The sequence below is a fragment of the Ambystoma mexicanum genome, chromosome 6p, assembly GCF_040938575.1.
Source record: "Ambystoma mexicanum isolate Mex_15411 chromosome 6p, UKY_AmexF1_1, whole genome shotgun sequence".
Classification (NCBI taxonomy): domain Eukaryota; kingdom Metazoa; phylum Chordata; class Amphibia; order Caudata; family Ambystomatidae; genus Ambystoma; species Ambystoma mexicanum.
The window spans coordinates 70,314,893-70,338,001 of record NC_090935.1 but is presented as its reverse complement, the minus strand read 5'-3'; positions in this window follow the sequence as shown (position 1 = coordinate 70,338,001).

Genomic DNA, 23,109 nt, shown 5'->3' with positions numbered 1-23,109 from the left:
TCTTGGCATTGTGAGCCAGTGGGGAATCTGTTCATACTGATATCTGTCCTTTTCTGTGAGGCCTAGCAGTTCCTGGCAGTCTGTGAAGGATCTGATCTGTCTACCCTCAAACATGTCTCCCACTTTCGTGCATTCTGCATCCCTCCATTTCTGGAATGACCCATTTTCTACCCCTGGGGGGAAGTCTGGGTTGTCAAACATTGGAATGAATGGGGCGGGGTCTATCGTGAGGGATTCTCTCTTGGTAGCTCTGTCCCAGATTTCCATTGTGGAGCTCATGACCTAACTTATCTTAATATTTTGATGTCTATGTTCGGGTCTCTTCCACAAAAGGTGGCGCAGGTTGGACCTTGCCACGGCTCGATCCTGTGCCATCCACCATTTATCTGATGTATCCGTAATCCATTTGTTTAGTACCCACAGTTGAGTTGCCTCATAGTACTTCCTGAAGTGGCGGAGCCCCATTCCTCCATCTGATTTTTGTGCTGTAAGCGCCTGTTGTAAAAGTCTTGGTGTTTTATTTTGCCATACATATTTGGTGATTGTTTTTGTGAGTGACTTGAAGAAGGATGTCGGAACCCTAATGGGGAGTGTTTGGAAGTAACAAAGCAATCTGGGTAAAATCATCATCTTAATGACTGTTATTCTGCCCCACCAGGAAATTGTCAGGGAGTTCCATCTGCTCAGGTCTGATTTGACTTGTTCCATGAGCTTTGTGCAGTTCCCCAAGTATAGGTTTTGTATCGTAGGTGTCAAGGCCACTCCAAGGTATCTTACTCTTTCCTCTGCCGTTTGGAGTTTCTGATCTTTCGTTAACTTGTGGATCTCATCCTTATTTCCTGCCAATGCCATTACCGACGATTTCTGCTTATTTATTTTCAAGCCCGATATTTCCCCGTATTCGTCTATCAGCTGAATAGGAATCGGGAGCGATGGTCATCATCATATCGTCGGCGTATGCTGCTGTCTTGTGTGGTTGACCTCCCATTTCTATTCCCTTTATATCTGGTGTTGCTCTGATTTTTGCCAATATGGGTTCTAGAAAGATTGCGTACAGCAGGGGCGACAGGGGGCATCCCTGCTTTGTGCCCCTTCCTATTTTGATGGGATTCGAGAGCTCCTGGTTGGCTGCTATCCTGGCAGTCGGTGCATTGTAATTGGCACGGATCATGTTGATAAAATAATTTCCCATTCCCATTTTCTTTAGAGTCCCGAATAGCATTGTCCATTCGACCCGATCAAATGCTTTTTCGGCATCTAGCGAGATTATTGCTGATGGGAGTTTCATGATGCCGGTCTTCTCGATGAGATGTATTATTCGTCTTATGTTATCGTGGGTTTTCCTGTTGGGGATGAATCCCGCTTGTTCTTGGTGGATCAGTTTGGGGAGTAGTGGCGCCAGCCGGTTCGCCAGAACCTTAGTATAGAGTTTGGCATCTACATTAATTAAGGCTATTCGGCAGTATGAGCTCGGGTTTTCTGGATCTTTCCCCTTTTTATGGAAGACGAGTATCTTTGCTTCGTTCATAGAAGGTGTGATGTTGTTCGAGGTCTTGAAGGTATTGAATAAGGTGGTCAAATGGGGAATCAGAAATTCTGCATATGTTTTGTAGAATGGCGTCTGGGGCTTTATTCTTGGGAAGATCTCTAATTGCTTTCCCAACTTCCTCTGGCGTTATTGGTGCATCTAGGGCCTCTCTTTTGGGAAGGGGATACTGTCGGTAGAGTGACGTCTTTTAGGAGGGCTGCTTGATCCTTTTCGTTCGGGTGCTGTGAGGAGTATAGGTTCTGGTAGAAATTTTGGAATACTTCTTTCATGTCTTACGTTTGTGTTTTCTTTGCCCCATGTTCGTCTTTTAGGGTTTGCACCATTTGCTCCTGCCGTCTGCCTTTTAACTGTCTTGCTAATAATTTGTCTGCTTTATTTGATTTCATCGCATACCAGTGTTTTGTATAAAGCAGTTGTGTTTCAGCTCTTTTAGTTCTAATAAGGTCTATTTGGATCTGGAAGTGTCTGTATGTTCTCTTGATTTTCCTGGAGGTGTTCTTAGTCATTTCTCCTTTAATTTCTTTCAATTTTACCCCCAATTCTTCTTCCCATTTGTATGAGATCTTGTCTTTTTGTGCTTTTAAGGCTATTAGTTGACCCCTCATCACCGCTTTGAAGGCATCCCACGTTGTGCTTGGGGAGACTTCCGGGGTGACATTGTCCTCGAAGTACTCCTCTATCTTTTCTCTGATGGATACTCTTGCCAATGGATCTTGTATTATTTCTCTAGGAAGTGTCCATCGCCATAGGTTCGATCTTTTTGTGAATTTGGGGAGCGTGATCCACACTGGAGCATGGTCTGAGAGTGAGATTTGGCCTTTTTTCGATGTCCTTTATTTCCCCGAGTAGGGTCCTTGTTGTCCATATATAGTCTATCCTGGAACTTGTATCATGTACGTGCGAGTGGTATGTGTATCCTTCAGTTGTTCCTTTGAGTCTTCTCCAAACATCCTCTAGAGCTAGATTTTACATTGCCATTTTTAGCGCCGGAGAGGGAGACCCTAGTTGGTTGCATTTGGGGTTCAAACGGTCTTCCGTGCGATTCCATGCTAGGTTGAAGTCACCGGTCAGGACCACCTTTCCTTCCGTGAAGGATTCTAATTTGTTAATCGTGTCCTTGAGGAATCCCTCCTGTCCTGTGTTTGGAGCGTATAGGGTGGCTATGGTCAGTTGGCGGTTATCTATCTGTACCTTCGCGAATACATAGCGACCGTTCTTTTCTGCTTTTATCTCTTTGATTCGGACCTGTAAATGGTTTGCGAAGGCAATGAGTACTCCTTTCTTTTTCCCTTCATCGTTTGATTGGAGGACTAGTTTATAGCCTCTTATCCTGAACTGTCCTTTCCTTTTTTTCTGTATGTGCGTTTCTTGGCACGTGATTATGTCAAATTTTTCTCTGTGTAGGAAATGCTCCATTTTCTTCCATTTCACTGGCGTGTTCAGACCTCTGACATTGTACGTTCAAATTTTCAGCCCAATTCTTTTAGGTTGGTCTGTAGTTTCGTGTTGGTTCCACCTTGTGGGACGCTGTGAAGCGCATTAATACTGATATAGGAGTCTCTTCCCCTTCGAACTTCCCCCTCCACTTCTCCCCCTCCTCCCTCTCTTCCTCCCCCCCAAACCTTTTCCCTGAGGAGGACACTGGGCCCTATGGTTGCTCCGGCGTAGTGCCTTTGCTCCATGCCCTCTAACATCTCAGGAGTAGCTGTTCGCAGGGAGTCCTAATCCCTGCTTGTGGTGCGGGTTTCAAGGCTGTCCCATGTCTCGGCCGCGCCTTGAAGTCGCCACCTGCCCTGACTGGCTTGACCATACAGGTATTGCCTTTCCCTCCAGGTGTGCCTGCACGCGTGAAGAGCGCCCGGGGCATCTTAGTATTTCTCTGGGTTACAGGATTGGAGTCTTGTTTTCCGTTTCTCCGTTTGCCATCCCTTCGGTTGTCACTTTTGTCTTTGGGGTTCGCTAACATTCGAGGGCTCGGGTTCCTGGCATCCCAAGATCTTAAGGCCTTCCTCGCAAGTACAGACTTGGTGCTGTCTTTCTTCCCATGTGAATAGAAGGCCGAAAGGGAATGTCCATTTATATTGAATTTGTTTTTCGGAGAGGATTTTTGTTAGCTGGTTCATTTCTCTTCTTTTTCTGAGCGTTGATTGGGCTAGGTCTTGGAACAGCAGAATTATTTTCCGTTCATTCTCATTTGCTCCATTGTTCTGGTCTTCCTTAGTATTTGTTCTTTTTGTGCGTATTGCGTCATGGCCACTAGTATGTCCCTTGGGTGAGATCCAGGCTCCCCTGTTCTACGGGGACCTACTCTGTGTATCCTGTCAATATGGATTTCTTACTCGGATCCCTCCTGCAAAATTTCTTGGAATACTTGTTGCACTGCTGTACAGAGGTCTTTGTCTTCTACTGTTTCCGACATATTTTTAATTCTAATGTTCCATCTTCTAGACCTGTTTTCCAAATTTTCGCATTGGGATTCCAGTTCCAGCGCCAAGCGAGCGAGTCGGTCTTGTGCTTCTGCGCATTGGAGTGCTTCCTCATCCATATTATGGTCCGCCCTTTCCAGATTGTCTGTTCTCTCCTCGAGGTTTTCTATGTCCTTTTTCAGTTCTTGGACTGCTTGTTTCAATTTGCCCTTCATGTTGTCAAATTGTGCCTGGGTTGAAGCGATGAACTGGTCCTGGAATTCCTTGAACCAGGATTTCATATCGTCCCTTGAGGCCATGTCTGAATCCTCTTTCTATTCTGTTAGGTCTCCTCCCTTATTTTTCTGTTTGTTTGATCGTTTGGATATCAACTTTCCTAATCCCCAAATTTGGGTCAGGTCTTGGTCTTACCTGGATCCGCCTTTATCCGCCACCGTTGCCTGTGACCCACTCTTCGTTCTGGTTTTTGCATGTGTGTGAGCCTCTTCCCTTGTGTTTCTAGTCTAGGTCCTCTCTTAGGAGCTTCCGGTCCTAGAGTGTGTAGTTGATATTCTCTGTAGTCAACTGATTTTGGGCTGCCGCGTTAAGACTTTTGAGGTGCTCACTGGGGCGAATAGTCTGCTTCTATGTTCTTCTTGGCGCGTTCTCCCCTAGAGAATGTCCATTTGCTGGGGTCTGTAGTGAAGATTCTCTGAGGGCTCTCTCGTGATTCCCCTGGGGTCCCTGCTTCGTTTCTTTTGGGAGCTTAAGTCCCCGATTTCTCATTACTTGCCAGACCGCAGGTATGTCTCTATGTTAAGGCCTCCCCTCTCTGTGTGTGCCTTCTGATGCTGTTTTGGCCCTCCCTGGCCTGACCCAAGGCCTCCTCGAGTGCCCTGAGCCTAGTTTTGTGCGCAGAGGGGGGCTTGCCATTGGGGAGGCCCAAGCTCTCCCGCAGTCTTGGTTGGAGTGCTGGGCTGCGCAACCCTGTTTTATTTCAGTGGGGGGTCTCTCCCCATCCTCCCCCTGTGCATTTTCCCTCTTATCCGCGCTGGGGGGGGGCCTCACCAAATTAAATCTGGGGAGGGAATGTCCCTTTCCCGCTTGTCTCAGGATCTCTCCCCCGCCGTGTACCTTCGTTATGGATGCTGCTCTGGTGTACTCCTCGGGGCCCGCAGCCCATCTCCCTCCAGCCCCAGGCTCTGCGTTCTCTTCCCGGCCCGCTCGACACCGGGAGCGCCCTCACCGTATGGTCCCGACCTTCTTACAGCCTCGTCTTCCGAAGCCCTCCTTCTTGCCCACGGATGTGGCGCCGTCCCCGAGCCCAGACTGCTTCTTTCTGCTTGTGGTCCGCCAGGGAGTCGCTCACCTCCCGCCTGCACTCTCTACGCCGCGGGCTGCTTATTTGGAGATCCCGCTTCACACTATCAGGGCTTCTTCTCGGTCCCGCAGGACCTCACTCGTTCTGCCCGGCCTGCTGCTTTCAATTCCTGGCTTCCGCTCCGTGGCAGGGGTGGACTCGGCCCGGCGCCCAATCCCGTACGCTCTCCCCCGCGCACCGGTACTCATCTGAGGGGGATATCTTCCCTTTCTCCCAATCCGGGGGAAGAGGCGCTTCTCAGATGGCTCGGTTGACGCTCAAATTAATGTGTTTTATTGTTGCGGCCCGAGCTGGGGGATGGAGCTACACTCACGCACGTTTACCCAGCTCGGCCGCCATTTTGGAATCCGGGTGACCTGCTTTAGCGGCACTAAATCATATCCCCCGCCCCTGAGCCTGTCATCAGCAGACATGTACCGCCCATTTCCCAATGCCAAAGCACGCCTCGTGTCAACAATCACTGCGCTTCAGCTAATGACGTGTCGCCATGGAAATGGCAGGACTCCTCTTTACTCAATACGTATAAACAGACCGTTTAACAACACACAGCAGCAGATTTTCGATTCTGTTCCTCTCTCTGTGTTACTTTGAGTAATCTGTGACTCGTTTCTGTGCTCTGGTCAGCTACCTTCGCCTCTTGTAGCCCGTGTGAACAGATATCTGTACCATCGGTATAAATTATTTTAATTCGTTTTCCACACAATGGCTACAATAATTCCCTACATGTACAAGCCCGAGTATACCTTGGAGGAACTACTGGAAAGGGAAACATGCGAAAATGATGGGGCTTCGGACGACAGTTGGCAGGACGATTCAACTGATGAAGGCACTGGGCCCAGTCGCATGGACGGTGTGTCCACCTGGTGTACATGCAATCGGTGTGAGCTAATGCCAACCGAGGATGAGAACTGCTGCTGCTGTAAAAACTCTGGATGTGTGGCCTACATTTCGGAAGGCGAACCACGGCCGCAATGCATCACCGAGCTGCCAACTTCAGGGCAGCCTGCCTCACACGGTCCGTGTTGAGGATAATGATGGTGCTTATGCAGGAACTACGCGCAACTGTTCGTCCTCGTCCACTACTATTTCATGGTCATCTCCTATATTCAAAATGACATCTACATATCATTGTAACGCATGGAATTATTTACAAGAATTGTCATTGACAACAAAGGTTTAATAAACTTATCTTGGTCATTTAAAAACAGTTTGTATCATTTTTTTTCACAGGTGGTACAGGCTGGTGGCCTATCGTTCATTTACATGGTGGCTTCACGAGAGGCTTGGACACCGCGTTCAAAGAGTAATACTAGGCTGTGTCGTTGGTTCCATAAGACAAACTTTCCCCAGTGACAGCAGTCAGTATAGGGGATTTTCCCTCGCTGTGCTGCAACCTGACCTGTACAATGTGTAAAGTTTAGTATTTTTGTGCCATCAAAATAAGAAACAAAATAAAATGGTTGTTTCGTTTTTTAAATGAATCAAGTGTGTCTCCATTCAGCAGTGTTCCGGTGCCTTGTCTGCATGCCCCCAGCCCATCCATCCCACCCCCCTCTATCAAAGGCAGTCGCTCCATTGGATGTGCGCTGCCAAGGTGTGTTGTCAGGGGCGCAAACGGCCAAGGTGCCAAACAGCATGTACACTTCAAAAGGTATCCCACGCCCAGGGGCCATTGCTCACATGGCCTCCTCAGACCCTGTGTCTCTGGCCAGGATCCCCCCTCACGCTGGCCGCCCCCCTGCAAACCACATAATACCACAACATATACACGTCATTCATTCACAAACACACCCCTGTTTCTAATACTTTATAAACCACTTGATATGTCTCATGAGAACATCTTTGTGCTTTGCAAGTCAACTCCTGAACGTGCTACCTGAGAACCACTGAGATCGATGCTAATCTGCTCGTCGTCGTGCATGTGAACTTCTGTGACCGCTTCGAGCAAACTCATCAGTGTGGCCATCTACTATCAACCTGTTCTCCTTTCACAAACTACTCGGTTTGCTGAATCTAACTGTTTGTTGGTCAAGGTAATGCCATGTATCACAGTCATATTTCGTTCATTTTTTAATTTCTATCTATTTGCGAGTAGAGTACTCAATAGTGCTATGTTCATTGGTCTCATTGCTATTGACTTGAGATTCAATTGTTCTGCTATCAATAGATCTATTTATTTTCATCTGTGTCAATTGTCATTGAATTGTATCCGTCGTGTCCTGTCTATAATATAAGCATGTTTCCTTTTCATGCAAGACAGTACATCCAAGGGACGAGTCACATGTTCAGAGTTTAGTCACATCATTTATTAATTTGTGAAAATTATGCAAATACTAAGCTGCCCATGATGAACTGGTATAGTTCCGGCGACCAAAACAGACCTTGCATTGAACATTGTATGGTTCATTTACTTTATTATCACATTTGTATTCATCAAGAATTTATAATAATGTTGATATTTACTTTTCTGAATTTTCAACAATGCCTGCCCGTTCGATTAGCAGTTTCCCTTCGAAGACCCATGATACATCTGAAGGCACTGAATGCATGTATTCCCTAAGACTGTAGATCGGATAAGAGAATGGGTCCGATATTGCGGATATGCACCATCAGAGCTTGAAAGTAGAGTCCAAAAAGTCTTTGAGGACAAGAGGGGAGATCGATACCGCATCTGCAGCCGGCACTTTCCCTCGAACATGTACGCCACATCCTGGGTAACAAAGAAGAATAAATGGCGAACAACACGAAAATTGCTTGCAAACGCTATTCCCACTCTATTCACCCACATTTCGCCACTGGTGAGTCAAGTGTCCGGATTTAGCTTTAGGCCTTGCGGTAGTGTGTAGGTAGCCAAATGGATTAATTGATATTTTAAGTGTTGTGTCCCTTGTAATACTTTCGATATTGATATGAGTGTATAGCTTTTTGAATAATGACATTTAGCAATACATTATTTTTCGATTTTATAACCCTCAAAGGAAATCTATTTATGGGCACAGGGAAGTGTGCTATATCGCGCATTTTCAATAGCATTATTCTCAAGTATTCTGTCACCTTAGAATGCACTTTTTAATATTGGCATTTCACTATCAAACAATAATTTACCTTTACAACTTCTTGACTATCCACTGAATACGAAGCAACAAGATTCTCCATCCGTGTCGTGCCTGCAGTTATCAACCACTTCTAGCGCGTATCAGGTAATCTTACTTAGCTATTCCGCCACAGACTTGTTTTATGCATGTCAAGTAATAGTTTTTATGTATTGTGTAATTATTTTACCGAATGTTTGATTAGTGCTTTCCAATTGATATACACCTTAGTTGTCGTAGTAGTAGTGTTTCTTTTCAGTTATAAATATTGTTATCCATATTAACACAAGTACTGTGTTTCAGGGTGTTGCTGAAGCTTCCACCACATTGACAACATCCCTAGATGTTCTTCAGCAGCACGAGGTATGGATACTGACAGTTCCATTGAACGAGATCATCAGATCTTGTATACTTGTCGTTTGATTGTTCTACACAATGTTTCATTCGTGGTTAGCCATTGATATGTACCTGTGTTGTTGAACCCAAGGGTGTGTTATGTTTTCAATATTGTAATCCTTACTAATACAAGTACTATGTTTCAGGCAGTAGATGGAGCGTCAACCCCTGCACTTGATGCGGAGCCTGACATTCAAGTAATTCCAGACGAAGTTGAAGCGGGAGCATGCATATACGATTTGGTGCAACAGCTTTCGGAAGTGCGCACTACATTTACAACATCCCTAGATATTCTTCAGCAGCACGAGGTATGGATACTGACAGTTCCATCGAGCAAGATCATATAACGTGATTCCATTTGCTATACTTTCTTCCTTATTAACGCAAGTACTGTGTTTCAGGGAGACGACGGAGCTTCCTCTACAATCACAACATCCCTTTCTAGTTGATGCAGATGTAAATAAATCGGAGAAATAAGTTGAGAAAATCAGATCATATTTAGATATCCATTGATTCTTTTAGACAATGGATCATTTGTGGTTATCTAAATATATGTACCTGTGCCATCGACCCCAAGTGTGTGTTATGTTTACAATATTGAAAACCATACTAACGCAAGTACTGTGTTTCAGGGAGCTGCTGAAGAGTCCACCACATTGACAACATCCCTAGATGTTCTTCAGCAGCATGAGGTATGGATACTGACAGTTCCATCGAACAAGATCATCAGAGCTCGAATACTTGTCGTTTGATTGTTCTACACAATGTTTCATTCGTGTTTAGCTATTGAGATGTACCTGTGTGGTCGTCCTCAAGTGTGTTTTATGTTTTCAATATTGTGATCCATAGTAATGAAAGTACTATGTTTCAGGGAGTCGATGGAGCGTCATTCCGTGCTGTCTATGCGGATCCAGAAACTATAGTTGTTGCAGCGCAAGAGGAAGGGGAGACATGCGGATACGAATCGGAGCGACAGCGTGCAGATGTTGAAGTTCGAGTCAAGAAAGTTGCAAAGAAAAGAAACAAAAATAAGGTTAGTTACGAACAGTTCATATTTTTAGAAATTGTTTTGTGCTGGGGACTATATTATGTTTTTTTTTCTGTCAATTGTACAATACTGTATTTTGGGTTTAAACTGAACATCCCCTTTCCAATCTGTCCTCTGGTTGCCCGTGGGTGTACAGACTATACATACACAGACAGTGAAACAAATGAGAGATGTTGCTTGCCAAACCATTTACACTATGGAGGAACGATTAATTGAGGCGCGGCGTGTTCAGGCTCGAGATGCATTTGTCCAATGGCCAGAACATGAATTGAATGTGTCCGGAGAATCCAGCAAAGTTTTATTGGACGATTGCTACAGTGCGACTGCACCACCACGAGAAGATGATACTGAATGTATTGAAGATAGCTCTGAAGTAGTCGCATGTCAATTCACACAATCTACACCCTCCAAAAAAATGCCACCCAAAAAGCTGTCGACATTGTTGTGTTCTCCCATCAATGTCCAAGCAACAGATGTTGAAATGACAGAGAATGAACAAGCAGCACTATTCACTGATGCACCAGAACATGATATCACTGATATTAGTTTCAATTCGGGTGATATGTCCACAACAGTACAGTCCAAAACAACTGTGATGCAGGATGACAGTCTAATGAAAGAGGGCAAATACATAATATTCGACAGTTGTTTGATAGATATTATAAGTATGCTGAAATGTGGGCATTCAGTTAGAGGGCAAGTGTGTGGTAAGCCATTGATGAATGTGACTCGTCAAACACAAGGCAGTAACGTCAAAATGCATGCCACCTGTACATTACATCATACGTTCTCATGGTCTGCACAACCGATGCTGGGGAAACTGCCAGCAGGCAATCTACTGTGTGCAGCTGCCTCACTTTTTATTGGGTCCAGTTTAGAAAGTTAGAGTCTTTCTTTCAGTTTGTGGGACTCCATTTCATTTCTAAAACGCAGTACTAGAAATTCCAACATGATTATCTATTTCCGGCCATTAGTGATGCTTGGAAAATTGAACAATTGTCTATAGAAAGTACATTCAAAGGCAAACGGTTCAGGCTAGCTGGCGATGGACAGTGTGGCAGCCCTACCACTTTCAGGACATGGATAGTAAGAAAATTGTGAGTTTGGTGGTCGTGCAGGTGTCCCAATGTAAATCCTCAGTGGCCATGGAGAAACTAGGATTTATAAAATCATTGGAATATCTACAATCGAGGGGAATGCACATCGACCTCATAGCCACAGACAAACACATTTCAATAGCCAAGACAATGAGAGAGCAGTTCCCACATATTAAACATCAATTTTACGTATGGCATCTTGCTAAATCAATCAATAAGAAAATCTCAGCTGCAGGGAAAAAAAAGGTTTGGAAATTATTTCACAGTGGTCCCAGTCTATCAGCAACCATCTTTGGTGGAGCTCCAAGACTTGTGAGGGTCAGTGGAAATTCTACTTGAAAAATGGCGGTCACTAATGCACCACTGTACCAAGGTTCACCGCTGGACAGAAAACCAACATTTCCACCAATGTGAACATGGCCCTTTGTCCCCAGAGGAGGCACGGAAGAAGAAGTGGTTGATTCCGTCTTAACCTACACACAAAGCCATTGAGAAGATTGTGTTTGATAAAACTCTATCAAGAGATTTGAGGGGACTGACAGAATTCTGTCACAAAGGAGGTTTGGAGGTGTTCCACAATATGTGCATAAAGTACAGACCGAAGCGATTGCATTTCGGCATACAGGGCATGAAACATAGGACTCTACTAGTGGTCTTGGCACATAACGAGAATGTGTGCCGTGAACAATCTAGGACTACGGGAAACGTAGGGATGCTTCGCTACACTATGGCCTTTACAAAAGAAGTAAAAAATGGGTGGTCAAACCAGTATATGAGGAAATGGAATTCGACTTTGTTAAAGTCCCTATTGTTAATGTACTGGAGATGCACACACATGTAATTTTGAGCGATTCTGTGCACAGCACAGATACATTACCACCAAACATTGCCACTGTGCCATGTCCACCCAAAGCAGAGCTTGTTGAGAAGTACAAATCCTGGTATAAATGATTATAATCTGATTGTCTTATTGAAACAATTTTTATTGTACAGTGTGCATATAAAGTATGCTAACCCTAACCACTCCCTTCACCATCCTGAGTGGCGAACACCTTTGTCATCTTTCAATATGTGTATGTGTATATTTTTGTTGTTGTAACTAAGCTTCGCAATCTCATGTAAATGCTGCGCACTGTTACCTGAGGGGAGGCTTGCACATTACAAATAATAAAACAAACAAACAATAAATCTCACTTTCAGCTCAACTCCTCAGGTACTTTATACTTTTCCTCACCTTCCCCCAAAAAGTCAATATCTCCATAGTTATGGTTCTCTGGGGCTGCAAAGCTCGCGGACAACAAGGACAAACTTGGGGGCCTTGGAACGCGCCAAGTGAGGCGTTGCAGATGGGAGAGAAGCCAGTTTGCATTAGCACAGTGAGGCATAGTACAAAGATGGAGTCCAAAATTCAAGTTCTCACGGATGGCTTTAGACGGGATGTTGCAAAGTACGAATGTATGCTCATTCGGAATGAAGGTCACCAGCTTTGATTTTTTGCTCGCGGGCTGGAGAGGCCCACGACTCGCACTGGCAGTATAAGGTTCTATTGTTTTTTTACCTTGAGAGATAGGGACCATGCCCAAAGGACTTCATTTGAATGAGGGGTACAATAACGTAAGAGACGATAAAGCTGAAAATTCTGAAACTAGACCGAGTTTCATGTTAGTTCCGTATATGAAAAATCGTTGGCACAAACAGAGTGGGATTTATGGACTGCATTACGCAGAGACAATGGAAATGGCAAATATAATGTAAGTAACTCTTTAGACGATTTTATACCGGAATATAATACCAATAGCGTACTGTTAAAGCCAGGTTAATTTGTACTTCTTCGTTCTGTGTGGCATATTATAATGAAGAGCAAGTAAAACATTTGTGGGATCGTCTTTCTACCGGACACATGGGCATGCATGTCCCCATTCGACATGAATGTAGACAAACAGTCGTTTCTCAGTGGAACCAGTCCAATATATCATTACATTGTGTGTTATACTCGATTTCTTTTGTCAGTTTTCGCATTGCTTTTAGAGCCGAACATACTCCATTGCACTATCCTCGCAAGCAAATAGTTTCACCTCGGCCCTAATAAATAAAATGAATAATAGTAATAAAGATCGGCTGGTGAGACTAATTTCAATTTTTATGTTTTCAAAACAGGTACATCCTACCGTACTGCGACTGCCACCTATTCCAGACACCGGCCGACGGTTTCTTCAATCGCCAGCTGCAGCTTCTTGTAAAAAACTGCACTACCTTGACTATTTTATGGGATGATCGCCAAGGGCCCATATGCCCTTACGCTAGAAGCAACATATTAACCTTTACGGTGGCCTAGTGTGTAGTTGATGGAACAGCCTTGTGATTCACTGTGCGACCAAAGTGCTTCTTTTAACGGAAACCAACACCCTGTGTACTATAGAGGAACAGTGCGTGACTCACGATAAACTTTAGCAGATTTGTGGATCGAGAGCAAAGAAAAATATTTCCATTCTGATTTAATATGCCAATTGCTGAATATTCTCTAAACATTTAATGTCAAATAAATGTACTTTAGCAAATGTACAATCTTGCTGTTTGATTTTAAACTAAAGTTTCATATTCCGAATTGCGGCACTCTGTGTTGTGAGATGATCTTTGTTTGTTTCTAGGTTCTGTGTGAAGTCGCGTAGAAGACGACTGGGTACGTTTGGCTACGCAGCCCAGTAACGTCACGGAGAGAGGTGGGGAATATGAATGCGTTGTTGATGTCAGGCTCAGGGGCGGGGATATGATTTAGTGCCGCAAAAGCAGGTCACCCAGGGCGATGGGGCAAGTGATAAGATTATCATAAAATGGCGACGCCCTGCTGCTTGTTTTTGCGTGTTTAGTAGACGAAAACTCGGGTAAGGTCCATAGGAAATTTTTCTACGATCGACCGACTTAGGCTTAAAAACACATGGCCGAACCGTACGGACAATAAACATTTCTGCCCAAACCATTCCTTCAAATGCATTTTTCTTTTCTATCTCTCTCTCACTCTCTTTCTCTCTTCAAGGAAAGAAGACAATGGAACCAGCATCATCGGATACATCTATATATTAGAAAGAATGTTAGCTATCAGACTGTCCATAGATGTTCCTATTCATACACATGTGGATTGCATTTTAGTGCGGCACTCTTTACCATTTTGATGTTTGCACTAGGAATTTATTGGGTAGCTTCTTTTATATGGGGAGGGTGGAGGGGGCACACATATACAGACACCACCAGCACTGTAAATATGTATAATAACAGTAACATACATAATAACAGCTATAACAAATCAAGAAGTACACCTTTATATATTAGCAAGAATATTAGCATAATATTAGAACATCTTTTTCCATTATTTTATGTTTTGCATAACATAAGCATTTACGATAATATTGGTAGTGGTAGTGCTGTTATCAAATCCCAAGAATTGCATAGAAGAAGGAAAAGGCAAGCACAAAGGCCAAATTATGACGCATACCATGGCATAGGCCTGGATCCCATTGAAGACGCACGACACCCTGAAATGTCAAATAGCTGGTACACAGACATGAGTGTGGTAGGGAGACAAACAGCAAATGGCAGCTGCTACGGGTGTTCACTGACCCCACACACATCAGGGGCATCCAAGGTATTAGTACCACAGGAAGAACCTTTTATATAGGCACAGTGCCTAGTTCATCTTGCGCTATGTAGGTTAAAGGCACCTTCCTGGCACACAGGGTACAACTAGAGCTAGTCGATCCAGACCCTCTATAATGTAACGACATCCTGAGATACATTAAATGTCTGCAGCAGCCATACTTGGTCATTGAAGGACTCAAATATATAAACAGGAAGTGGCAAGAAACCACATTTAGCTGGCAGAAGTACTATTAGGATACGAGGAGGAACTCCTGGCTTGAGTAGAAGCAATCTGTGCACACATTTAGAAAGAGCACATAGCACAATTGACATGGATTGCAGCAATAGAAAAGCCAGTGAAAGTGCATCAAGAAGAAACATATGAAATTTGCTTCCACAGTGAAGGAACTATGTTTATTGGTTCGAATGAGATGTGCAACAGGACCCTCCTGATCCCAGACCTGAAGAGAGGCACGGCAGGTGTGATGGATTACTACTGGGTCTTTGTCCAATAAGCATACTTGCACCTACTACAATCATGGAGGGCTATTGTTCTCTGGCCATGTTGCACTCAGCGCTACTAGTAATCCCAGAAGAACACTTGCAAGGGGGGGCCATTAACATGACTCAGCCCCAACCATTTCCCCTACGTATGGGCAACAGAATCCAGTGCCGTCACCAAAAAAAAAGCCAGTATGAGAAACTGCGAAGAAAGAAGAGATCATCAAACTACCTATGAAAAGAGTTGGCTGCATTGCATGGGGAAATCACTGATGAAAACAGATTTTTCAGCTTGGCAGAGACCTTCTTTGCCTCCCTCTTGCTACCCGGTGTACAGGCAGCAGCTAATGTAAAATGGCTTGAGATCATACGCTGGAAAATGGTCCAGTTGGTGAATGACACAGAGCACGGGTTCAAAGTCATAAAGGTCGAGCTGCGCGCCCCTGGGCTGATGACAATGTAGAACTGATACGTTCTTGATATATTGATGGCATTGGAAGGAGGCATGTGCTGAAAAATCGGGAAATCATGTTGCACATCCGTCCCTCCCGAAGATGCGGAGAATGGATCATTGTCTCACATAAAAGTAGCAGTTGTGCACGTGCATTTGTGGGAGTGCTTTGGTTGAGTGCAGTTGGGCAGGAACGACTTGCAACACTAGCTGTAATAATTACAACTTACTGTTGTGGACCTGGGTGGATCTTGTATTGCAACTTTTTAACATAAGAACCCAATGGCTCCACCCCCTAACTTCCTGCCTCCTACAAGTAAACTGTACATTGCATTCAACATTTGCTTTCTACAACCTTCACAACATTGGAATATTTTGGATTGACGGTTCTTACTTTTTTCTTTCTCTTTCTATATTACTATAGTAATACTAACAACCTACTGTGGACTATTGTGGACTTATGTGGAACTCGTATTGCAACTGTTTAACATTAGGACCCACTGGCTCTGCCCCCCATCTTTCACCTCCTGCAAGAGCAACCGGCCTTGTGCATAGGCACACGCGCATTTGTGTGAGTGCTTTGGTCGAGTGCATTTGGGCAGTTTGTCTGGGAAGAGGAAAGGCGGTAAGTACGATTCCAACTCAGTCAGTTGTTATTTTTGCGTTATCCAATATATTTTATTTAGATAATTTAATCCTGGTATGGTAAGCGGATTATAACAGAGTCTTACGAGAGGACTAGAAACTCTCTGAATGAGCTACTCAGATACTTTAAAATCAGCAATGCCGAACTCGTCTATCAACGCACCTAAGGCAAAAGTAAGGGCTCTGCAAAGTCAAAAACATGTTACTGTGATGGTTCGTGGAATACACAAACCTTGGGACAATGGACCAGATGTACGGTGTCCATTTTACTCATCCAACATGGAGAATCCCATTGCGGCAAGTTACGGTATAGCCGATGGGCCACATGAGGAAGAGGCTGTAGCCACGCCCCCAGACTGGCGAGCAGTACTTCCATATCCAGCACCTGCACATCGGCGCGTTGCTACTCTCTTTCCAGAGTCAAGCCGCGCTTCTCAGACGTAAGTACGCATTCATACCTGCAGCCTTTCCACTTCTTTCCTAGTACAGCTAAATGGTTATCCTGTGTCTGTTTCTCTGAAACTCCCTTACCGTTCGCTTTAGGCAATCATCTGATCGCGCCTTATTCTCTGCTTTCTGTGGAATCCGAGGAGTCCCTGTCTTTACAAGACGATTCTTCTTCCAAGGATTCTAGGACGCAGGTCTTGGTACGATCTTTGATATAGAAGTCAGCTTTCCTTCAGTGGCATTTCCTTTGCTTTACCCAGGATTTTTCCATTCATCACAATCTCCTTTCTTTAGGATTCCTTCATCTCTTCGCACGGGCCATTACACTGCCTACTTCTTCCCAGTACTAGCAGGGGGTCAGTCTCTCCTTCAGGAGGTAAGCTAAGTTACTTTCCTTCTCAGTTAACAAGATCAGGATTGGGAGGGGAAAGACTAAGTCTAATTTTCTTTACCTTTTGTTAGGCTTTGCAACTATTCCCCCTGTTTTCTCCAAAACTGCCATCCAGGAACTTAACCCTCTGCTCTTCCGGGCCTGATTTAGGTGTTCCTAGGGGAAGCCTTTAATCCTCTCTTTGGGTCTGTAACATCTATCCTTCGTGTCATTAATTCCTCTCTGTGTCTACTTGTGCCTAGCACTTATAGAGCTTGGAGGAGATTGGGAAGTTCAACCGAAGGAGCTGATTATTATCCACCAGAAACACCTTCAGGGAGCAGTCTTCAGGAAACTATGCTCTCTAGCAGCCCTTTTCAGGGTTTTTTCCCCGTAAGGGGTTTTTCCCTGGAGGCTCCACCACTGTCGGACTCTCCAAAGTCGGATGGTCGGATGGTGGAGGGGTTTCTAGGTATTTTCAACCTACTCCAGAAGGTTACCGAACCATCGATCCCAAAGAAGAGAGAGGTAGGAGTTTTGTTTACCTGTATTTGAGTCTGAGTACATGTAATGATTTTGAAATATCACAGTTACACCTAAATCTGCTGCTAAATTGTTGAGAGAAACGCGGTCGACTACTTCAGACTTACGAGAGTTTTGTATGCCCAAGTCAGCTCGGCTCTCATGCCTGAAGAGATACTGCAAGTAGATAAGGTACTGAGTTCGGCTGGTGTGATTGTTGATATCCCCGACGAAGTGTTGATCGACTTTGCTGACTTTGCTGTTGTAGAATCTAGTTTGGTCACCAATAATCCTCCCTTGACTTTTTTACCGTGGACGTTATAATAAATTCTGAACAATGTGGCCATTTGTCTCCAATTCACTCCCAGTTGGACACTTCAATCCAATGGCTTACACATACTCATTAGTACTCTGGGAATGTTGCAATTCACAAGCATCCATTCCACAATGTTCCCCAACATCTCCAGATGCTCTAATATTACCTCAAATTTCAACAGCTGCAATTGTCGTTGCGGCTGCACATGAATGGCACCAACATGCCACATCTCTCTCCTAAGTTGTTGCACTCATCATTTATGGTTTTTAATTCGTCCTCTTCCTATTCGTCCTCTCCTCTTTCTATTTCATTTGACAACCCAACGCCACGTAGAATTTGTTTACCAAGCCAAGGCTCTGCTCCTCTGCTTGAGATTATGTTAGGTGCCATGAATACAGCACTGGCGTTGTTAACTAAACTTTATGAGACTTTGGATGGGAAAAAAATAACATACGTTAGCAAAAAGCAAAATCAAATTGTACTTTAAAAACACTAAGCTCTAATATCCAAATAGAAAATATTATTCCTAATCAGGCTATATCCATTGATTTTGCGACGCCCAGATATTGTTTAGAAAAAACTGATTTGTTAAGTGACAATGCACTCCAACAAACAGTTCATTCACCTCGGCTAACACTGACCCACTTGATTTGCAAACAATTCCAGCCATTCCTGTCAATAGTGACATTGTCACTGATTAGACCTCGTAATTGTATTCAGTCTTTTACAAACCCAGTTCCACAAACACAGACAACTAGTAACCAAATAGCGTAAAAGTATGTCAAGATGACTAAAGAAAGAAAATCTGTGATGAAGGCGAGGTTAAACACAGTGCCAAAACCATAGACATAAAAACTGCTAGACGACCTAGTACAGGAAGTTGAATATCTGGATAATAAAAATACTCCTAATGAGCCATCTTCTAATACTGAGACACGTGCTGTAGACAAGGAGAGAAGTGGTGACAAACATACATGATGATCTATTAAGGGACTTCGAGACACCTAATCATCCATATCTCATACTAGAGCAACGGAGAATAAAAACAGTTACATTTCTTACAACCCGTAAGCCCTTAGAAAACTTCAAGACGCAACTACCTACCTGGCCTAATAGGTTGTATGAGACATCCCAGAATGGGGAGATCGGAAGTGTTACACACAATCATGCTCAATTAGAAATGCTTCCGAAAAGTTTTATGGTTTGTGAGGAAGCCCGATTGAGCCAACATAGAAACCAGCATTCTCTGTTACTGATCTGTAGAGAAGGTTGTTTTCAAACCTTTACTCTAATCAGAAACAGTATGTTTTTGATCTTCAGCGATATAAAAACACTTGAAGATCTGTGCTCATCGGATACATTACTGCTTGTGTTTCTATATGATGATGACTTAACATAAGCTAGAATGTCGATTAGGTATGGTATAGTATTAAATACTATATGGAAAGCAAAAGCAGATCCCTTTTGTATGGGTTTCATTGTAAAATAAGATGACATGAACAAAGTACGAGTAGAAGATGAAGATGAGCAATTAGAAACACGAACAACAGACACCTCAGGCATATGCTAAGAGCCGATGTTATGAATTACCTTTACCAGAGATGTATTCGATCATAGTCGACCCTAGCCTCACCACCTACTCACACTATTCCATGGCGTAATAGTACCCTCTACTTAGCTGAAGATGTAGCTGATATATAACAATCAAACATTGTGAAGTTGTCAAACTGCAGGCTAGCCAGCTGGAACACGTGAGAGTTTAAGCACTTATTACGCCCAGTAAATAACCCCCTCAACAACTTCAACATTATCTTATTACAAGAAGAACAAGTTACTTACCAACTGGAAACGTTCTTTTGACTGGATGTTCCTCCAACTTATTCCTTATCTTAGTTGTATTCCATCCAGCTTTGGCTGCTTCGGAAATGTATTCTCAGCAGAAGAGGGCGCCGTGCGTCGATGCCGTCGAGTCGAAGTCCCTTGAAGGCCTCTGTCGAGGGTGATGTCATTGTGTATACAAATAGCATGCAAGGCGCACATTGGCCTCAGTTCTGTTTTTCCCCTCTTGCTCTGCTGTATAGATAGTGTAGATAGAAAGATAGATTGATAGATAGATAGTGCTTCTGGCACTCGGAAAATGCAGGAAATGCAGGATGCCATGAGGCCAAGCAACCTCAAGAAGTCGTAGGCCTGGAGATTGTGGGCATTTTGGAATTTGGAAACCATCCGAAGAGTGTCTTCAGCCCTCGACTTGGGAGGCAAGCTCTTTCCCAAGGGTGTGTCTAATACAGCCCTAATGTACTGGAGCTGATGGGAAGGTGTCATTTATGACTTGTTCAAATTGAGGGAGAAGCCCATCCAGTCTGTGGAGGAAGTGGCAGGTGACTTTCAGATGATGCAGGGCTTGTTCGGCAGAACGTGCCCTGATAAACCAATCGTCCAGGTAGGGGTAGATGCGAATCCCCCCTCTCCTGAGGTGCACTGCCACCACTACCATTAACTTGGTGAAGACCCTCAGGGCGGAGGTCAACCCGAATGGCAGGACTCGAAACTGATAGTGCAAGTCGCCAACTACGAATCTCAGGTATTTTCTGTGCTTGAGATGAATTGGCACATGAAAATAAGCACCCTGGAGGTCCAATGACACCAACCAATCCTGAAGTTGAAGGGCCTGAAGGATCTGAGAAAGAATGACCATCTTTAACTTGTCCTTCCTGAGGAGCTTGTTCAAGCCTCTTTAGTCCAAGATGGGTCTCAGTTCTTCCTCCTTTTTGGGAATCAAAAAATATGGGGAGTACATCCCTTGTTCCTCTCCGCTAAAGGTACTGGTTCTATAGCACCTTTCTCCAGCAGAGTTAAGACTTCCTGCTGTAGGAGCGCATCTGGAAACTTCAAAGAGTGTCTCCTTGGTGGATTGCTTTGAGGTTGCATTAGAAAAGGGAGGCAGTAACCTTGGGCTAATATTTCTAGAGCCCAAACATCTGAAGTAATGAATCGCCATTCTTGTAGATGCTGTGACAGCCTGCCTCCCACAGGTGTCTTGTGATGAAAGTCCTTAAAGAGGTTTTGTGGCGGTTGCTGCGGTCGCTGATGGTAAAGCGGCTGCAGCAGGGGCTGGCTTTGCACATCTTTCTCATCCAGCATGAGTGGCTTTTTGCTGGCCTCTTTGACTGGCCATTCCTCTCACCTTTCCGTATGAGGAGTAGTAACGATAGGATCATCCCCTCCAAGATTGTCCTGATGCACGAAAAGGCTGAGGTTGCCTAACAGCAGCTCCTAAAGATTTGGTAGCCAGTTTTGAGGTCTGCAACCTCTCAAAGCTCTCGTCAGCCTTGTTGCCAAAAAGGTGAGACCAGTCAAAGGGCATGTTAAAAAGACAGTTTTGCACATCTGGTGCGAAACCCGACTTTTACAACCACGCAAATCTGCGCATTACTGTGCTAGTGGCCATGGACCTGCTCACACTATCTGCAGTGTCCAATCCAGACTGAAGGGATTCCTGCATGGCCTCCTATCCATATCTAACAATGGCTAGGAATCCTTCCCTGGTATTTGCTCCACCGCCATTGCAATGCACTCTCACAGAGTGTACAAAACTTTTCTCAAGGCACATGTGGAGTTGGCTGATTTTAACGCCATACTCCCAGCTGAAAATACCTTGCATGCCCAACCATCCACATGCTTGTCGTCCCTATCTGGATGGATGGAAGGGTACGCCACCTTATTTGAAGCTGTGGCTGCCTGGAAACTCTCCAGAGCACCAGACTCTCAGGAGTAGGGTGTTTGGACAGATAACAGGGGCTGCTACTGGAAGGGGGGGTATTTTGAAGTGAGAGACTTATTCACAGGAGGAATTGAGTCCGGGGTCTCCCAATTTTTTGCCACCCTATTTTGTAAGGCTACATGGAAGGGTAAAATCGGATCTTCGGTGGGGCCATGATCCAATATATCAGTCAGATCATCCTGGATGAACTGAGTTGGTGGTCTAGCCCATCCTAAATAATCGACCATCTTTGTCATTAGCTGCCTGTATGAGGGACTGGCATGTTCCCCTGGTTCTGGCCTGCCAAAATCTGTTTCAGGTGAAGGGTCAATTCCACTTGCATTATGCAAAGTTTCCACCAGATCTCTCATTCTGTTTTCCTCAGCAATCAGGCATTCTGGGACATTTGGGGTGCCATACTCTAGGCCAAAAGGAACACCCTCCTCCTCAGACCTCTCTTATTCTTCAAAAATTGAGGTTAAGGCTTTAAAATATTCTTTCCTTGGTAGAGGTGTATACATTATTTCTGGAGGAGGTGTTGCAGCAGAGACTGAAGGCTTTACAGTCTTTGCAGCTTTTTCTTTTACTGCTATCTTGACAGTTTCTGTCTGAATTGGAGCCTTTGAAACATTTGGCAACGAGGGCTTTGGGGTCGACATCGACAAGGGTGTTGATGGCGCTGATGAAATAGTAGTCGTCGAGGGAGCTGGCTTCAAGGGCGTCGAGGCGTTCTTCGAAGGTTCGCCCTTTTAGGTGTGCCGGGTTCCGGATGGCGTCGGTGACCTTGAGCGGTCGACATGTCTCGAGCAATCTTTTTCAGACAGGGTCCTGGAGGGTTCCCGATCTTTTCTCCTTCGATCACCCAGGCTCGAGGGCCCACAAGTATCAGAATGGTAATGCTCCAGTCAAGCTTCAGAGGAAGGTGCGGACCGAGGTTTAGCCTTTTCAAAAACCTACATCATTTTAATTCTAAATTCTTCCCATTCTTCGGAGGAAGAATGTTTTGTGGGTCATTTCATTCTCTTCGGGGATTCGTCCGAGGACGAGGTGGAAGGGGACCGGTGGTGTCCTTTTTTGGACTTTTTCATCAAAGACGAAGAGTGGTGTGAACCTTTTCAGGACCTAGACCGATTCTTTTGCCTTTCACATCGAGCAGATTTCTCCTCACGGGACCACGACTCGACGCTTGAGGTTTTTCGGTCGGCTTTTCGACCTACCTGTAGTTTTCCCTTGCTCTCTCGCAAGGCCTTCCCCATCATTGCCTGACACTTTGTATCGGCCTCCATTTTGTGGCCTTCACTGAGGCACCACATATATTCTCAGTGCAGATCAATGATGGACATTTTGGAACCGCAGGATTTACACTTTTTGAACACCGAACGCAGGGTTATCGGGGTCGATGATGAGGACATCTCAAATATTGCTTCACAATAACTGTTTCACAGAACTACTCGAGGCGTGCCGAGTCTCCGAAGCAACACACACTGCGGAAA